Here is a 7,971-nt window from a genome sequence, read left to right as displayed (position 1 = left end):
GTTGATGTGGGCAACAGATGTGTGTGTAATGGACACGGATTTTGTGAACTGTCAAGATCTCTACATATGTTTGCCATTTATTTACTTCTCCCTCGTAAGTCAATGGAATAGAATACATTGATTAAGTGTCCACTATGTGCCAGGCACTGTGGAGACTACAAAAGTAAATAAGACAGGATCCCTGAAGACAAGGCCAAATATTGTTATGTTAAGGTAGTGGGACTATCAATAACTTTTCTTTTTCCCTCTATTTCCTACACTTTTTAATGTAATGTGGTTGTTATTTTTCATAGGCAAATGAGAAGCTAATATTGGTTGAAAATGTGCCAAGCACTATGTTGGGCAAACTGCACACATCATCTTATTTAATCTTTGTGACAGCTCTATACCTCACCCCATAGAATTGTCACAAGGATTAAATAAGATATTTACTATTTTACATCATTTAACAAATACAGATACTGGACTCAAGAGGTTAAACCACTTGCCCTGGCCAGATAGCTCAGCTGGTTAGAGCATCGTCCCGACATACCAAGGTTGTAGGTTTGATTCCTGGTCAGGGCACATACAAGAGTCAACCAATGAACGCAATGAATGCATAAATAAGTGGAAAAACCAATCAATGTTTCTCTGTCTGTCTGTCTCTCTCTTTATCCCCCCTCCCTCCCTCCTCTCTCTCTCTAAAGTCAATAAATAAAAAATTTTAAAAGAGGTTAAACAGTTTGTTGAAGGTATTACAGCCAATAAATGATTAGTAGAGCCTGAGTTTCAATCCTGATCTCTCAGATTCTAAAGCCAAACCCACTCTTCAGGAGTTGCAACTCTTAAGTGGGTACTGAGCTGAAATATACAACACACTATAAGATCGACTACATTAAGTTTCAGAATAAAGGTAGAAAATTCTGTGTACACGAGGAGAACCAGTAAGTAAACTCAAATGGGCCTGGAACTAAATCATCTGCTAGTCTCCAGTGTTACTGCCCTTTATTTCATTCTTTCATGAAAACCATGAAAAGAATTTTCCAACAGAGAACAAATCATACACGAGCCTAAAATCACAACCCACAGCACACAAGTCCACATACCCACACCCACACCCACACCCACACAAAGATAAAAGAGAAGAGAAGGAGAGGGAGAGAGAGGGGGAGAGAGATACTTTGTTAGAATGATCATATCATCTCCAGCTTGGGACAGACCAGGTGCTTCTTTACAGTAACTAGTCAACCTCCCAAGCTTTTGTGGGATTGCAGTGGATCCTCCCCCTAACCAATCTATTTCCCAGATCTTCCGGGGTTCTGTGTCCTTTATCTAATCCAATTCTTCTCCCAGGTTAGGCAGACAGGCCTTTATGGTCACCATCTTGGCTCCTATTGCACATACCTCATAGAAGCACCTCCCCCTTTGCCGTTTTGGCTTTTACTGAACATGTGCTTACCTCCCCCCATAGTTTGTGGGGATGGAATCTTCAGAGATTGGAAAGCTGGTCCTCCCAACACAAGGCAGGGAGGAGTATTAATCCCTATGGCAGGGCAATGCTGCTATCCCCTGGCGTGCATGAAGCTATAGCTTCCTGGTTAAGCAGGCTCATGATCCCTGGCTGATTATGCTTAATAATGTCTGATTCCCTTTGCTTCCTTCATTTATTAAAATCTAGCCATGTACACTAACATCACCACTCCTTCTGAGGTATCACTGACTGGCTTGGAGACCAGTAGATTACATCCAGAAAGTGGGAGGGGGATAAATCAAAGAACACTATTTTCTGGTAGCCTTGGACGTCAGAGAAGAAGAGATAATATTGTGATGAGAGCGACCATTTCCTTTTAGGCAAACAGCAGCACTAATAAATTCTGGCCTTTAATCAAAAGATACTCATGGGAAAGCAGTGAGCAGCTCACAAATTACACTGGGTACTAGGAAGCAAATGCAAATTTGTTTTCACATCCCTAAGGCTAGAGTGAGGACATCGGTTTAGAACATCAAAATGCAGGCAGGAAGCAGAGCATAAGAGACAGGCAGTATTTTTCCAGCAATTAGTAGAGAAGGCCCCAGACTTCCCTAAAAAAAATTCCTCATCCCAGAAAAGACATGTTCCTTGCAAAACGCCTAGCAAGGGCTTGTGATGCCAGAGCACTGGGCCAAGCTCTCCAGGGACAAAACCTTTTTTTCTGGTAGAGATTCGGGTGGGGTGTTGAGGACGCCTGGGAAATGATGGCGCGCTGAGGAAATACGAGCTCCAGAACGGCACAGTGCATTTGCTGTCTCCTTTCTGACACAAGTCACCCACTCACCTCTCCTACCCTCCCTCCGCCTACTCAAGGGTAACACTCCCGAAAGGTGCCAAGACCATCTTGCAGGTGCACCTTTCTGGGACTCCCCCATGTCTCATCACTCTCTCCTTACCCTTGAAGATGATTTTGGCAATGTAGACTAGTATACTCCGAGGAGGCCCACTTCATGCTGAAGTCCAATATGCTCAGATGTGTGTGTCCACGCTGTCAACAGCAAGTCACTGGCCGTATTCTGGTGGGCCTCCTCCATATCCTGGGCCAATGACGGAGGGAGAGGAAGAGCCCAAACTGGGATGGAAGGGAGTCTGAATCATCCCACTGGGTTTTTGGAACACCTGAAACCATCCCACTTCCTTTGAATGGACTTGTCGAAACGCCTGTGGCTAAACCATACAACATTGAGCCTCAGTTGCCTATCCAAGGAAACAGGGATATTACTTTTGTGACAGACTTGCTGCCAGGATTGAACAACATGTGTAAAGTGCCTATAGTACCTACTGGTGTTGCCTATTTTGACTAGAATGACATCCCGGTCTGCCTATGACTTTCTTCCTGGTTCTAACACTGAAAGTTTCTCACCTTGGAAAATTTCCTGAAATCTGGCAGAGTAGACAGCAGGCCACCCTATTTTCTATCCCCTCTCCTCAGCTCTCCAAATGAAGGCACAATCCAACTATCTCACATCCTTGTTTGTTTCTCTCAGAAACCAACCAACCTCTGCATTTCGCTAACCAAAATCCTAAAAATGTGTAACAAATACCTAAGTCCAACAAATTGCAACATGCTTCTAATGTCTCTAAGTTTGTGTTCTCCGTCAGTGCTTCTCAACTGAGGCAATTTTACCTGCAGGGCCACTTGGCAATGTCTGGAGGCATTTTCTGTTGTCACAGCCAGAGGGGAGAAGAGTGCCATCTGGTGGGTGGAGACCAGGGGTGCTCCTAAACGTCCCATGATGCACAGGACAACTCCAACAAAAAATTATTTGGGTCAAATGTCAATAGTGCTTCAGAAACCTAGATCTAGTGGTTATTCTCAGCCCAATAGATGCTACAAACGTGGACTGAGGCTGAGCGAGATACATAGCTTAAGTCAAAGGGCCGGAAAACGGCCTACATAGGATTCAAACCCAGCCTGCTTGACTCTGAATCCAGTTCTTTTCTTACAATATTACAGTGCTCTTGAGAAATGTTTTGTCTGTCACCTCCTTTGGGTTTAATCACATCCCTAGCATGTTAACACAGAGCCTCAATTACAGATAAAAAGATGGAGTCTCCAAAACTCAAGTGGTTAGTTTCTCAATCCATTGCAGGTTTAGACCCTACAGCCTACCCCACCCCGCTCTCGGGGCACAAGGTATGATAGAAATGAGGGTTTGGTGATTATCTGGGACCCCCTGAGAGGCCTGGAGGTGAGTAACAGCTGGGGATCAGGGTGGCGGAGGCGAGGTAAGAGGGCAAAGATAGCAGTCAGCTATGGGGAGGAAGAAAGCCCACGCCTCCAGCCTCTTGGAATTCACAAGAATGTCTCCAGCTCCCGATTCCAGAACCAGTTTTCAAGCGGGACCACATACTGCACTGCAGAGCTCGTAGAAGCGAACTCTTGTTGTAATCTACTCCAAAGTTTTCATTTTAGAGTTAACAGAAATCCGGGAAAGGGTCTGTCTGGCTCATTGTCTTGAGGAGAGACAGAAACGTTAGGGTATCCTGCCACCTAGTGCACAACTTATGTCACTGCATTCTGTGGAATCGGAGGCTTGAAGGCCAAGCAGGCTCTTCCACTTCAGTGCTGGGTGCAAGCCAATACCCTCCCTCGCCCAGCAGGCTCTATTAATACCCTGGAATTTGAGGATCCTGGGGCAGATGTTAGGGTATGGAGGTGGGGGAAGGAAGGAAGAAAAGAAGCTATAAACCTTCCCTCTCTCCCTTTTGACATCTCTTTTATAAGAGACGGCTGGGTGGTTGACTCTGTCATGTCAACGCCATCTCCCGGCCTCACTGTCTAGGTCCCATTCTCCCAATACTCTTGATCTTGGTCAATTTGTGCTTTCTAAGGCTCCTGTTAAACAGAAAACCATAGGCCCAAAATGGCATCACGTGTGCTACAGCCCACGTTAGGAAAGCTAGAGTTAATACCTGACCTAATTGCGGTTTTGACATAAACCAGAAATGTAACCAGTCTGGAATTTTCTGGTCAACACCAAAGAGGTGATCTGTCACGTGGGCCCTCTCTACAACTCCTTCCAATAGGAGGAAGAGGCAATCTGCATGATAAAATCCTTGCTGCTGCCCCCCACCCCCCGCAAAGATGATGTCCTGGTCTAAAAATAATCTTTTATTTTATTTTACTAATTACTCCCCTGCCATGTGCTTCTTCCTATAGAAACATTCCATTTAGTATAACAGCTTAAGTGCCCTTCTAATTGCTAGGTGGGATGTTGTTCTTTCATGAATTATTTAATAAAGCCAATTAGATCTTCAGATTTACTCAATGGAATTTTGTCTTGAACACAACTAAACCTCAAAGCAAATGAATTAATAAATTAACATTTTATACACCCAAGCTAGTCCCTACACATACTTCCATCACCTGCCAGACCTAATAGGTATTGGAGTTTGGGACCCCACACTACCCTGAGCCCTTACTCCCTAAGGCAGGCAGTCCAATTGAATGTTATCCTGCTCACAGAGAAAGCACCTTGTTTACTATGTAGAGTGGTTCTTGAAAGGTGGTCCCCAAATCAATAATGTCACCACCATCTGGGAACTTGTTAGAAATGCAAAATATCAGGCCCCATCTGAGACCTACAGTGTCAGAGACCCTGGGGGTGAAACCCAGTAATTTTGGTTTTAACCAGCACCCCAAGTGAGCCTGCTACAAGCTGGACTTGGAGACATTGTCCTGTACCTTTAGCTTACTTAAGATTAGTTTACGAAGAAGCAAAATTGTATCATTTTAGGGGTACTAAGAAATAGGGCTGTTAGACAGCTTCTACCCCAGGGGCTGGCCCTGCCCCAGCACAGTCCCATCCGGGAGCTTTCACATGTCAGGGGACCTACAGGTTCTTGATTCACGCGTGAAAAATTTCAAGGCACAAGTCCAGGTGAGGACAAAGCAAGTGTTATCCAGGTAGAGAAGTAGAAAAAGGTCAGGGTACAGGTGCCGCTGTGAAAGAAGCAGAAAGTACACACCTGAGTGGACACTGGAGAAGTCACTAGCGCAGTGGTTCTCAACCTTCCTAATGCCGCGACCCTTTAATACAGTTCCTCATGTTGTGGTGACCCCCAACCATAAAATTATTTTCGTTGCTACTTCATAACTGTAGTTTTGCTACTGTTATGAATCGTAATGTAAATATCTGATAGGCAGGATGTATTTTCATTGTTACAAATGGAACATAATTAAAGCATAGTGATTAAGCACAGAAACAATATGTAATTATGTATGTGTTTTCCGATGGTCTTAGGCGACCCCTGTGAAAGGGTCGTTTGACCCCCAAAGGGGTCGCAATCCACAGGTTGAGAACCGCTGCACTAGTGGGTTGTGCATGTGGTCAGCTAATTCTTGGGATTTTATGTGTTTGGCGAGGCAGGAGGATTGGCTCTAAGCTTTACGGCGCCAAATTCTGATTCCGCCTTCTGGTTGGGAGGGGGTCTTGTTCCTTTTGTGTTCCTAATGGAAGTGTCACGGTGTTTGACAGCCCTGGGGGGTGGGGGGCGGGCTTCTACTTGCGGTATCCATTTTCATTACCATGATGTGTGATGAGCTTTGGGGTTCTCCGGTCCGTTTTTCCTCCATCTTGGAAGAGTCTGGCTCTAACTGGTGTTTGTTATCTCCCTCCCTCACTGTGGTGATTTAAACCATCTGCTCTTAGGCATCTTCAGTTAGGGAGGACAGTGCCCTGGGATTTATTAGCTGGCTGTTAATTGCTCAGCCATTCCGGCCCTTTGTTCAAACGTCTGCCTCCGTTTCCTCATTCTACTTGCCAGGGAATTTTCCTAGTTTCTTCCTAACCTGCCTCACAGCCACCCGAGAGCAGCTGCACTTTGTACAACTTTTACACAGATGTGAACGGTGCCATGTAGGTGTGTGCCTTGCAGACCTGCTAGCAAGGGTGCTGTTCTACTTCCTGCCGTGAAAATAAGTTAACCACCAAGTAAAGAGCTCCACATTTCCTCACGGGGATGCTCTGGGGCTGGCTCCTACAAGCTGGAGCCAATATTGGACCTCTCTTCGCAACTCTGCATTCAGTAATTTCACATTGATAGCTTGCAATCAGCTCTGATGATGGTATTTAAAGCATGGAAAGCAGCGAACAGTACAAATCAGGTTTGTTTGTTTTTAAATTAAGAGCCTGTTTATCTTTCCTAGCAGGGCTACCAGGTATAGCTATGTGAGTACTGGAATACTGCCTCTCTGGCAAATCTGAACAAGAATGTTCTTGCATCACGGTTCTTAGTGGCAAAAAGTTGGTAATAAAGTGAATGCCCAGCAACAGGGGGTAGTTGAAAAAAATTACAGTATGGTCCCACCAGGGAATATTATGTAGCCATCAAAAAAGAAATAATTGCAGCTGTACCAAATGACTTAAGGGGCTTTAATGCAATATTGTTGAAGACAACATGTAGACAAGTCTTTATGATATGATCGCATTTCAGAAAGCAAACAATATGACATGGTAATATGGCATAGTGATACTTGGTTATGTGCATAATTTGGTTGATATGTAACAGCATATCAACACAGATTATCAGAATGATGGGAAGGAGGATTACCACACACATATACACACAAAAAGATTATTCAGTCCTGAGCAGTGTGGCTCAGCATGTTGGGCGTCATCCCGCAGACTGAAAGGTCACTGGTTTTATTCCTTGTCAGGGTACATGCCTGGGTTGCAGACCAAGTCCTCGGTTGGGGGCACATGCAAGAGGCAACCAAGTGATGTTTCTCTTGCACATCAATGTTTCTTTCCCTCTCTCTCTCCTTTCCTTCCCCTCTCCGTTAAAATAATGAAATAAAATCTTTAAAAGAAAAGACTATCTGTGCTCACTTCAGCAGCACATATGCTAAAATTGGAATGATACAGAGAAGGTTAGCCTGGCCTCTGTGCAAGGATGACACGCAAATTCGTGAAGTGTTCCATATTTTTTATGGACAATGGGGTGGGGACTGACTGTGGAAGAAGGGGTGGGCAGGGTGGGGAGAAGCAATAGGGAAAAAAGTGGGACAGCTGTGATAGAAAAACAACTTTAAAAAACCCTAAAAAAAAAGCTATTCAAAATAGCCCCAATATTTATATAGTCAGGTATACATAATTGATGAAAATTTACATATTCTGCAAATGTAAACCTGTTTGGAAGAATATCATTAAAAAGATATAAAATTGGCAGGTGGTAAGATGGCAGCAGGCATGGCAATAGTATCAAGGATCCATCTGAGCTGACACTCCCACAAGTGGAGCAGTTCCTTAATCCTAGTCAGTAAGTCGGTCGGCAGCCGTCCGTCTCGAGAGACGATGGTGTAGCTTCTTAAGAGTCTATCTGCACCGCCGAGAATGGCTGTGCAGTCGGACTCGGGAGTGACACGGTATCTGTCTCCTCCCGTGTTGAATCGACATCTTGCGATGACGCTGGAGTGTCCTCTCCAGTGAAGCTGAAGCTACAGAGCCTGGGCGGGG

The 7,971-nt window shown here is 44.7% G+C and overlaps 1 non-coding gene across 1 annotated transcript; it reads left to right on the top strand.

The window, feature by feature from the left end:
• Positions 1–7,336: 7,336 nt before the first annotated feature.
• On the top strand, positions 7,337–7,443 carry LOC149990444 (U6 spliceosomal RNA). Its single transcript, XR_016508708.1, has one exon. It is a non-coding gene; the product is annotated as a U6 spliceosomal RNA (small nuclear RNA).
• Positions 7,444–7,971: the final 528 nt, after the last annotated feature.

This window comes from Furipterus horrens, unplaced genomic scaffold, assembly GCF_987537825.1.
Source record: "Furipterus horrens unplaced genomic scaffold, mFurHor1.1.pri manual_scaffold_17, whole genome shotgun sequence".
NCBI classification, from domain to species: domain Eukaryota; kingdom Metazoa; phylum Chordata; class Mammalia; order Chiroptera; family Furipteridae; genus Furipterus; species Furipterus horrens.
This window is presented reverse-complemented; position numbering and strand designations above follow the sequence as displayed.